The following is a 12,438-nucleotide window of genomic DNA, read 5'->3' as shown; positions in this document are numbered from 1 at the left end:
TTAAGGAATCAATACTGTTTCCTACCTTGCCCCAAGGAATCCCCTGCAGAAACTGTGTCCAATCCCCGCAACCAAAATTGCCATTCCCTCAAATTGCCACCAAAAACCCAAGAAACCCCAAATCAACCTTTTTAATTAGTTTACTAGCCTAATATCAGTGTTACCTTGTTGTTCATCTCATCCCATTGAAGATTTACCGAGATTGACCGGAGAGAGCCTTCTCCTACCCCGTAGGGCTAGCTACGAGGCTGAATGGTTTGATGTAGCCTTGAGGTTTGCCTTTCTCAGCCTGAGGTGAAATTTCAAGTGCTAACACAGTGTAAAACTTGGAAGCAACTACATCCATGCCAATAACAACCTTGCCAGTATAGCCTGCTTTCTCAATGGCAATCTTCAATAACTCGAGGCCTTCTTTATTCTCCTGAATATTTGGAGCAAAGCCTCCTTCGTCTCCAACATTTGTTGCATCTTGACCATACTTTTTCTTAATTACAGTCTTCAGATGGTGGTAAATGAACCCATCTGCATGGCCTCTCTAAATGAAGAAGCTCCAACGGGTAGAATCATAAACTCCTGCATTGCCAGTTTATTTCCTGCATGTGAACCTCCGTTAATGACATTGAAAGCAGGTACTGGCATCACCAAAGTTTTGTTACCAGCAATGTTTGCAATATGCTGATAAAGAGGTATCTTCTTAACATAAGCCCCTGCTTTACAAACAACAAGAGATACAGCTAATATAGCATTTGCTCCAAGCTTTTGTTTGCACCAGCCCCATTGATTTTGAGTTCCATCAAGCTCCTGTACCATGAAGTTATCGATTCCAGTCTGATCTACTGGATCCTTGCCAATAAGAGCTGGTCCGATAATTTTATTTACATTTTCAACAGCCTTTGAAACACCCTTTCCCATGTAGTTCTTCCCTCCACCACAAAGCTCCAGTGCTTCATACACACCAGTGGAAGCACCACTTGGAACAACAGCTCTGGAAAGATAACCATCAGAAAGATAAATATCGACCTCGACAGTGGGATTTCCACGGCTGTCAAAAATTGATAATGCCTCTCTTCTCCTTCACTTTACATTGGCTCTCGTCATAGATTTCAACACTGGCACTATCCTGGTTAGAATAACCAAGAAATGTTTAAAAGAGAGGGATGAGTTTGGCGGGATTGAGCCTCTGCAAGCCTTGGAACTTTTTGAGCAGTTCGTATCAGAAGACTAACAACAGTTCCCACTGTGGTACTTTCTGAATATTCCTTAAGGAAATATTTAAATTTACTATCCAGGTCTCCAATTCTGATGCACCCTTGCTCTGTCTTCCAATTACATTTGTTTTCTCCAGCCTATCTGCTTGGTGAGGAACATACCTCCGGAAAAATACAAATATTAATGTTGTTGTTATCGCTCAGAAATTGTCCTGGTTGTGGAAGGAGATCTCTGAGAAGTACACTGGTAGCATGGCAGCGTATTTACAGAAGATTTGAGGAGACGGAGTCTAACAACAGCAACACTTCCGTCTTTATAGTTGTGAGTGGTATGCTTCCTAGTTGCCATAATTTTGCTTTCCATTTTTCTTGCTAATTTGAATGCCTTCTCTAATGAATCAGGTTCCCAAAGGCGAACATCATGTTGGATATTATCCTTTAAAGAACCTATGAACACATCAATCCTATGCTCCTCTGGAATATCTTTTACCCTTATGTTCAATTTTTGGAACTCCTCAATGTGCTCCATTATTGAACCCTTTTGTTTGAGACTTATCAATTGGCTAAAAAAAGTGTTTCTTTTTGTATCCTCATAATGTGCTATCAATTCTTCCGTAAAAATTGCCCAAGCGATAAATTGTTTACAAGAGCAAAGCCATTGATACCATACAAACTGATTTGGTTCCAAATATAAAGTTGCAATACGTACCTTTTGTGTGTTTTGCACATTATTGAGATCGAAAAATTGCTCCATCTATAATATCCATGTTGCGGGATCCTTGCCATCAAACTTCCTCATATCGATTTTGGAACATGGTGGGTCTTTGATCCAACATTAGAGTCTATGGAATCATGATTAACATTTCTTTTGTTCTCATCATGAGTTTACTTTACTACCCTTTCACCATTAGTGACCCTTTCTTGTAGCAACTCATTCATATTTATCTTCAATTCTTCCATGTCTGTCTTCAAATCTATCTTCAAATCATCCATCTTAGCTTCCACGTCATTCATCTTAGCTTATACACCTTTCTTTAAACAATCCATCTTAGCTTCTACGCCTTTCTTTAAACCATCCATCTTAGATTTTGTTCCTTTTTGTGCAAGGGACAGCTGTTGCACTTGGTCTTGTAATTTTGATATATCATGTTGCATTTCTTCCTCTTCTTTATGAGTCATGCTAGAGCTTTCAAGTTCCTTACTGGGTGTTTGCATTTTCTTTCCTCGGGGCATCAATTATCGATAATAATGCTCTACTGCCCTTTGAATTCCTTCAAAATAAATTTTCAAACCAAGCTTAAGCAAAAATTTAAGAAAATCTACACACCTTTTTTCACTTTGTACGAGCTCGAGATTGCCTTTGATGTATCTATGTACTTTCCAATCATCTAGATCTAAATTTGTGACCTGCAGTAGCCCTCTGTGTCTTCTTTCCAATGCCACAAGTCTTACCCAAATTGGATTCTCCAAGGAAGAGTTATGCGAAATCTCCCACAGTGACTTGATTATAGACTAGTTCAGTAGAGTGAACTTGTACAACATGCCACGAGTCACTATTTCGACCTTTGGATCTAAAAATGCATACAAGAAACTACAATCCATCATCTTTCTGTATATTCTTATGAAATTTCAATCCGATCCCTAGAGAAAAAGTTATGACGCTTTTCCCTAGGTCACCTATTTGGAATGTAATTCAGGAGTCTACAAAAAGACCAACTTCCTCATATCATATCTCCACAAATATAGCACGAACAGCTCTGAAATTTTGACCCAAGGTTCAACACGATTTCTTCTCAAATGGGTTTTTTTTTGCAACTTCTAAAACATTGCAGAAAAAAGTTATAGCGAAAATTCCACGATGACCTGTTTGGAGCAGCGAAACCCTAGAATCCAAAGCTCTGATACCAAATGTTATGAAACCAACTCAAGAAAAGATAGAAAAGATAGATCAACACCTTAGAATTCAGCCTCTTCGTGGGGGAAACCTCCTTTACATTACATAAATGAACAATTCTTGGATGCTACAAATTAAAAGACCTCCTTTCTATATATAGGAGTCTAAGGGGTCATAACATAATCAGAGCCGACATAACAATAATAATGTAAGGGCACAATAATAACAATAGTGGGCTTCTATGGGGCACAACACTAACAATATGGGCACTACATGGGTACATCAATATAATAAGTGGGTTGTACTAATAACAATAAGGGATTACACTGGTAGTATAGGGGCCTAACATAATTGCAGATGAACCTGCGATACTATCTTGTATGACCCAAATTGGATCTTAATTGCTTAACACTAGTTGGTGGTGGCATATTTAATACTACTTCAACCTTTGCAGGTTCTACAGATACTCCTTCCTTACAAACTATATGTCCAAAAAATATTCCAAAAGGGATAGTAAAAATTCCCTTCTTTAAATTTAGAGAAATTTGTAAATTCATACAATGATCAAACATGACTCTGAGGAAAATATAATGATTCTTCAACAAATTACAAATTGTCTAATCATCCATATATACTTCAAGAAACTTATGAATAAAATCACGAAATGCAACAATCACAATCCATGAAAACACACCAGGAGCATCCTTCTAGCTAGAGGGCATAAAATTATAAGCATAGGAACCCCATTCCATTGTGAAGGTGGTTTTATTCTTATCATATTCTTCAATACAAACTTGGCGATAGCCAGAGAACCCATCGATGAAAGAATAATCTTCATTACCTGCAACATTATCCAAGACCTCATCACTAAATGAAGTAGGAAATGGATCATCGACACAATATTTATTAAGACCCCTATAGTACACACATACTCGGATCTATTGTGAATCTTTATTATCATGGATCACAATGGCATTAATCCACTCTACTTCATCAACCATAAATATGAGTCCTACATCCAACATATTATCAATCTATTTCTTCAACTTTTCTTTGACACAAGGATTTAATTGGTATGGTCAATGCTTAATTGGCCCTTGTATCAGGTTTCAAGATTATCTTCATCTCGCCCAAGTCTCCTTTAATCCCGTTAAGTTCTGAGACTGATGCAAGGAACAAATATTCATACTCCTTTAACAAGTTAAATATCTCCTTAGTGGTATGTTCATCCCACTAATCACCAATAGAGGCAATTTTTGGTTTCTCATCAGTCCCAATGTTCAATTTCTATAGCTTGAGTGGTTTCAAATGACGGGCATTATTTACAAGATCATCCTTTATCGTTCTCTCCACCTCAGGTTCTTTAAAAGATAGATTCCTTAACGCTTGTAAGTCATCAACAGGTTTTTTAATCAAATTTTCCACAAGCTACAGCCTCATGAAAAACAGAGTCATATTGATGCACAAAATTTGCATACTTGCTACATTCCTCAACAACTTTCCCAAAATGGAACAACACCCTTTTAATATCTTGTAAAGATTCAACTATCCTCACATGTGTATCTGAAAATGAAAAATATCTACAAAATTAAGTTGTCAACATATTCCAATCTATTGTCTACCTATTCATTTCCTCCCTCAAATACTAGTTTCGCAGAAAATTTCCTAATGTATGGATGAACTGGTGTGTCCACATTGTAATTGGTAAGCCAATTTCTGACCAAATAGAATTGTAAGTTTGTATGTGCTTTTGTGGATTGGTGTACCAATCATATATAAGAATTCTACTAAAGTGAATATCTAGAGAAAAAAATCTACACATCATGGCAAACATAATAGTCTCTCAATCATGGAGGTGGTCGCGATGGTCTCCCCACCATCTCACAGGGGTCACTTACAAAGAAACATTCATTAAAGGGATCTTTTGACCTTCTTAAATTTTAAAATCAACTTGTTTAAAAAAATTTACAACATATTTAGTACCATTAAAAGTAGGATATTCTCTTACCTTCGTACCAATCCATTAAACACATCGAACAATTATGTAATACGAATAATTAAGCTCATGATCTCCTTGTTGTCAGTCTTCCATCGCAACATCTAAGCCAACCTCAGTATTTTGAATGCTTCTCCAACTAACAGAACCAAGAAATATTGGATTGGTGTAGTCTTCCCTCTTCTTGACAGTAAGTTCATATAGTTGGTCCAATAAGTTAGGTTGCTCCACATCGTCCACAAGCTTCGTAATTATCAGGCCTTCCTATGGGTCTAAAGGCTGGATGACCCGAACTCCATCTACTTCAAAAGTCATTGTTTTCCTTTTTAAATCATGAATTTCATAGTTCTCAAACACCCAATTAATTCCCAACAAGGTTGGATACGAATATTTATCACCTATAATGTTTATAAGCTCAAATGTTGCATATGTTTTGACACCTGCAATATCAACTTCAACATCCTCTAGTCTACCAATAGGCAAGATGAAATACTAATTTTCCATTCATAGCTATATTAGAGGAAAAACTAGCTTTGTTCTTCCCAACACCTCTGAAGTTTTCCTTGGCAAAATATTCACATATGACCCCAGGTCTAGCATAGAATCTTTAATCTGGTATCCTGCGATTTTTACATCCTCTCGAAATTACCTTCTTGTTCTTTTCTTGTTCCTCTAAATTCTTTGAGAATGTCTTCAAGGTAATTGGTCTTATAACGTCATGTTTCTCAGAAGTTCCAATATCATCTCCAATCCTTTTTCCTCCTTGGGTAATAATATTTATGTTAGGTTGAAAAAAAATGGCTCTGGTTGTCATGGTTCTTCATTGTCAAATTTTCCCTTTTACTCAATTGTGCTCCTCCCACCGAGAAATGAGTTATGGAAAATCCCTGGTAACATGTGTATTTACGTGAAAATGCGAGCACCAAATCCTCCTTAGCATCAGACAGTCTCTCACAACATGACCTTCTTGATCACAGTTATAACATCTAATTAGACCTCTTCCTCCAGTTCTTCCTCCCCTTGGAGCAACTCCTCCTCAATGATGAGGAGTTTGTTTAACTCTAAATTTTGTATGATCAAGACGATTGGCTAGAGCATCTAAATATATACATCAATCCATATGGTGCATAGGATATCCACAAAATTGACATAACAATTTTTTTGGCACACTTGAATACTTCTGTAAAATAGGGTACAATTGTGGTGAATGACAATAATATCTGCAAATTTCACAATACTCATTCATAGACATACCTTGGTGATTAGGAAATGCATGGCACTGATTGTGCCCTTGGAATGGTATGGCTGAAGAGATATGCCCAACCCTTAGAGCAATCTGCGACATGAGGCCTCATTGCTCGCGCAAACATGCGAGCAAACATAATATCGTTCAATCTCTCCGTCAAAGTAGCAATTTGATTTTGGAGTCCCATAATAGTAAGGTCAGTAGAAGTACTACCTAGTCGATAGTCCTATGGCCATTTCCTCAATTTGCATTGCCTTCTCTAAAGCATCTTGCAAAGTGTCAATCTTCTGTTGCGACAACAAAATCCTGGTCATTGGTAACAAAGATTTAATAAAGAAATCTCTTTGATGATGACGATTGATTGGATAAGATAATTTAATAATGACATCTTTAAATCATTGCATGCATTGCCAAGAAAATTCTCATTCTCATTGCCTAATATCCGACATCTTTTCTAAATCTTTTTGACCTGACTGAGAGATTTTAAATTCTTGAAGATAATATTGTTTAACTTTCTACATGGTGGGGTTTGGATTCAAACCAGACCATTTAATGATACATCACAGAGCATGATCTCGTAAATTTTTCTGAAACTCAATGAACTTAGTGGCATCATGAGTCTGTCTTTCCCTCCAAACTGCTTCACATAAGTACCAATGTTGCTCAACATCTTCACCGCAATGTCTTGAAAACTCCGGATAACAAGTGATATTGCGATATTTACAACCCTAGTTGTTTTCCTTGGCTGAACTATTACAAATCCTTGGGAATTTAGCTGAGAATAATTACTCAAACTTGACTAAAAAATATTGTCAAAATTATTTTCTCCACTAGAACCACCTATTGCATACCTAAAGTGCACTTGCTAAAATTTTAAAGTCTTACACAATTTAGAAAAGAAGTTACCAATATCTTGATACAATATCAAGGGAAGGTTAGAGAGAGGATTAGTTTCGCCACTAGATTGCAGACTATTACTTATAGGGATTAATTCATCCTTAAATAATAATCTCCTCATTACAAAATGCATGTCATCATCTATTGGAGTATGCTTATCACTCATCGTAATCATCTGTTTAATTGGTTTGGGCATATGAAATCCTCTTTACTTCAGGTGGGGTCCATCTATTCCATTCAAACTTCCCACAACACTTTCGTTGGTGCCTCCTGTTCAACTAGAAGGAGATCCTTCACTTTCTCCTTTCCCTTGCAACCCTGAACTATCCATTCCTTCTTTCCACGACACTAGACTCATCACTTCCTCTCCTATCCTCTGTAATTCTCTTATTCTAACCCTAGTTTCCTACAACTTTCTCTCCCTCCACTCATCAAGTATTCATGCCCTATGTATCACTTTAAATTATGGATCTTTCCACAACTCCTCTTGATCCATCGCAACAACCCCTCATCTTTGGCAACTGCACAACATTCCTCCCCTAGATCTGACACCTGGCACCGAGGATTTTAAGTGACCATTCTATTTTCTTTTAACAACAACAGGTTTTCTTCGAACAACAAAATTTTGATCCACAAAGGAATTTCATTCAACAATATACCCTGCAACGCATATTTAAATACTAATTTAACCTTAGAAAAATATTTATTCTTCTCAACCATAAACTCAATAATGTGCCCTTCTAGGGTTGCATGAACCCAAAAATCAATAGCTCTTGTTAGTTCAATATCTAATTGGTGCATCTCAGCCAAATCGACTGTAGTCCAATCTCTATGAAGCCTAAGGTGATTCTCTTCTCCAACTTTAACTTGTAGCCTCCTCAACCAATTATGCAGTTCTTCAGGTAACTTGCACTAGAATATTTCATATTGATCGCAAGTAGGCTTTGCAGACAAAATCTCTTCCTTAAACCAATCTAAATTCTTTTCTCGTAATTGAACTTGTTGCAAAATAAAGTGACCAATATTATCATGCCACCAATCCTGAATATCTCCCCTAATAATCCTCGACACCATGATCTATAACCCTTTTGAAATTTTCATGGGTCCCAACAATGTAACCAGTTGTTGGCGTAAAATTTAATTATCACAAATCCAGGGTTCAACCTTAGGTTGCCAACAAAAAGTATTGTCGTAGTCTAGCTTGTTGTCGGTATTTCACTCCTCTTTGTGGAAAAAGGAGCATCTCACCCTAGGTGTGCCAGAACAACAAGAGATATGGATTTAGAATGGTGGTGAAGAAGTTGTGCATTATACATGTAATATGAATATTCCATTAATCATCACAACAGAGCTACCATGAACTTTAAACATTCATAGCTAAATGAAATAGAATAACCATGCAAAGACAATTGAAATTTTGAAAGGGACACACAATCATCAACCATTAATTCCCAATTCATTACCACAATAGCTCCTTATTCATTGGCCATATAATTACACTAGAATCTTTCACATACTATGAGAAGTTAATACTATCAAATACATTGTATTACAACAACATAAAAAAAACTTCAGAGGAAGAAAGACTCAGACTCTAATGAGTTGTACATAGCTGAGAACTAACGAAACTTTGACTCTTCTTCTAACTATAACTCAAACTATAGCTAATAACTAAAATCTAACAACAAACCAATTTTTTCATCTTTGCCTCTTTTTGTAGATCACACTCACTTGATCTGGTCTAACATGCTACTTCCTTCATCCTAATCTCAATTGAGTGCACTTTGATGAGTTTTGGTGATTTTTTCCTTATCAGCTTTGATATTTTGAAAACTTGGCTTGTGCTTCCTTCTTTCATGGCTTCATTAATCCCAATGTAACTGAATTTTCAATTCTCTATTGCTTCCCAATTTCCGGTGGTCGCTTCCAGCAAGTCTAGCCAATTCTTCTCCACAACTTCTTTTCAGTTATATTCTTCAAAAAATTTCCAAAAAATGAAGGACACAATAGTGCATTGAAGTATCCCATGGGACATAGGCCATACTTATTTGTACTTGAAACCATTTTTTATTCAAAGAAAGAGAGCGTAATAGCCTCACCTTCCAACTGGGTTTTCTCTCGGAAGAGTTTCCCAGGTCATATCTTGTGTCAAATCGTGATTTTTGAGTTTTTATTTTACTTTTCTATATTTTCTACATAATTTTAATTTGCATGCATATGCAGTCAACAATATTCTACAGATCCATAAATATAAAGAGAAATAAAATCCTAATAGTGTAGATTTTGAATTTTTAAATATAATTTTATCAAATCTGTTGTGATGAATTGTATAGTGGAATATTCGCAACAATTTACAGATCACAAGACCAACAACTGAATTGAGAGTTAACTAATAATTGCATTGAGAAATATGAAAGTGAAGACCAACAAACTATACCAATGAAAGCACTCTAAAGAGGATCCATTGGGGTTTTTATAATGTCTACAAATTTTAGAGTGACGTAAGGGCTAGTCCACTTGGTAGTGGATTTGATGCCTTAACCTTGTCCACTATAGTGTAATGTTTTGAATTTCATGTTTCTCTTGTATTTTCGTTTGCACAATCTAAAAGTTTGTTAGCACCTTTGTTGGATAGTCTCAACTATCGAATTTTTTGTTGTGGGAAATACCATTGGATCAACATTTCAAAATGAATCTTGAAATATGGTGCTTCTTAGATTTTTCCAAACGAGAGGTAATTCCTATGCTATTCTCTACCCACATTACTGAAGTAGAAAAAAAATGAGCAATATTCATTCTCATCATACTTAGATTTTGGACCATTGAGAGTCAGATGTTGCACTATCACGCATAGTAATAGTGGGATATTCCTAAGCCCAATAGGTATTTCATCCCCACTTGGAGCTTCTGTAAAAACATGAACTTCAACCTTGCGAGGCATATTCCATTGAGCTATCAGTGACTAGGAATTTGGTAAAACGAAGGTGTCTTGGATTACAACACTACAAGAAAGAAGGTCATTGGTGAGGGTCATGCCTGTGACAGACCTTTAAGGCCCGTCACTAATGTCGCATATGGTGATGGTCATCAATCACATAGTATTCTCTATCCTTCTCTCGTTGGTTCGTACGACCTTCTCTCTTTCTCTCACGTGTAGCAAGAAGGATGAGTTTTCTGAGCTAAGTTGCAGAATCAAAAATTATAGGTAACATACCAAGTTTGATCAGCGTTGACCAAGGGTTTGTTGACCAGCCTTGACTACGATTTTTGGAGGATATTTTTTGTCTCTTTAGGCTGCATTTATGGGCACATAAATTGAGGGAATCTGAGCAGTTTGACCAATGCTGACTTTAGCCTGGTTGACTGCAATTTGACCACAGAAAATTACAACAATTTTTATCTCTCCTTTGATCGAGTTTAACCAATCTGTTTTGGGTTGAATTTGATCTGTTGATCAAGCGACTTTGACTAGGGAAGACTAAGTTGTTTTGAGGATGATTTATTGCTGATTTGACCAATGTTGACTTTCTAGTTACGGCTAAAGTTTGACTGCAATTGACTGCAAAAATTGACAGGATTGTTTTGAATTTAAATTCGGAAAGTCAATTTGACTTTTGTACTCTCTCTCTCTCTCTCTGTTGAATAATAAGAAGAATTTATTAAAGGATTTTCCCTGACATTCACCGAATCTAACTCTTGTCTTGGCTTGTCTTCTGCATATTGTTTGATGTTTTATTTACTTTTACTATTAATGTATGGTTAATGTGATTGCTACTGGAAATCTAAATTGAAAATTGCTATTGGGATGCTTAAGGAACATTGAATTAATTGTGCTAAGCATAGAAAATACCATTGTTAACTAAAATTAACATGGTTTCAGAGCCTAGGTGAAGACAAAGCCCAAGCAAGAGAGAGAAAAGAAATCACTGAGAAAAGAGTTGTTGAATAAGAATATTGGTCTAGCTTCAATGATGACTACATCATACTTCAAATCAGAGGATAAGCTCAAGGAAAAATCTGACTATCATGCATGGAAGATGACTTTTATTTGACTTTGGAAGAGAATGATGTTATGGACTATGAAAAGGGAAGAGTGGCGGAGCCTCCTTCAAATGCACTTGCTGCTGCAAAGATGAAATACAAGAAGTGTGAGGTCAAAAATAAAAGAATTATCATTGATTCCATTCAAAAGCATTTGGTTGCCTATATTTCTGATTTGGAAACATCTAAGGAGATGTATGATAAACTGGTTGGGATGTTCAAAGTAAACAATGCAAATCAAATCATCTTTCTCAAGAACAAGTTCAAGGACATCAAGATGGATAGAGGAGAGTCTATCCAATCCTACTTCAAGAGGATTACCAAAATCAAGAATGATCTTCTATCTATTGGAGAATTTGTTGCTGACAGGGAGCTCAATCTCATTGCTCTTAGAGGTCTCACAAGAGCATGGGATGTGTTTAACACCATTATTCTTAACAATGTTAGGATTCCTAGTTTCGATGAATTATTGGCTAGATGCACACAAGAAGAGACAAGGATGATGGAGAGAGAAAAACCTTCAAATGGAAATGAACCTATTGCTTTTTCCGCTCATGCAAAAAGGAAGAACAATGTTGGTCCAAAGAGACAAGGTCAAGGATTCAAGTAGGGATTCAAAGAAGGAAGAAAAGGAAGGTGCTACAATTGCAACAAGTTTGGCCACTATGCTAGAGAGTGTCCTCACAAGAAGGATACTCCACGAGATGACGACAACAACAACAACAATCACAAAAATTTCAAAGGAAATGGAAATCAAAGGAACAACAATTTCATCAACAAAGGAAAGAGGAATGTTCTCGCTACTCGATATGGTAATGGTCGACCTCCCAAAAGGACGAGAAATTCCAGGTATGAGGAAACTAATGTTGTAGAAAACAAAAATAATTTTATCTTATTTTCGCCTTCACTACTACCTCTCCTCCGGACACTTTGGATCATTGGTTGATTGATAGTGGTGCCTCAAGGCACTTCACTGGGTACAAGGAGGCCCTCTCAAATTTGATTGAAAAGAAGACTAATTTGGAGATCATACTTGGAGATAATGCCACCTATCCCATGAAAGGAATATGTACTGTCACTCTTCACTTAAATCAAGGTCAAACCCTTCATCTACAAGAAATATTGTATGTACCTTATTTTAAGAAGAACTTGGTGT

General features: G+C 36.5%; 1 pseudogene; it reads right to left on the bottom strand.

Moving 5' to 3' along the window:
* Positions 1–12,438, bottom strand: part of LOC149177459 (enolase 1 pseudogene) — a 164,342-nt pseudogene that overhangs the window by 109,311 nt on the left and 42,593 nt on the right.

The sequence above is a fragment of the Pinus tabuliformis genome, chromosome 4_1 (genome assembly GCF_031772625.1).
Source record: "Pinus tabuliformis cultivar Carrire ecotype Pingquan chromosome 4_1, CPIR1, whole genome shotgun sequence".
Taxonomy (NCBI): domain Eukaryota; kingdom Viridiplantae; phylum Streptophyta; class Pinopsida; order Pinales; family Pinaceae; genus Pinus; species Pinus tabuliformis.
The sequence above is the reverse complement of the archived record's forward strand: the minus strand, read 5'-3'. Positions and strand labels throughout refer to the sequence as shown.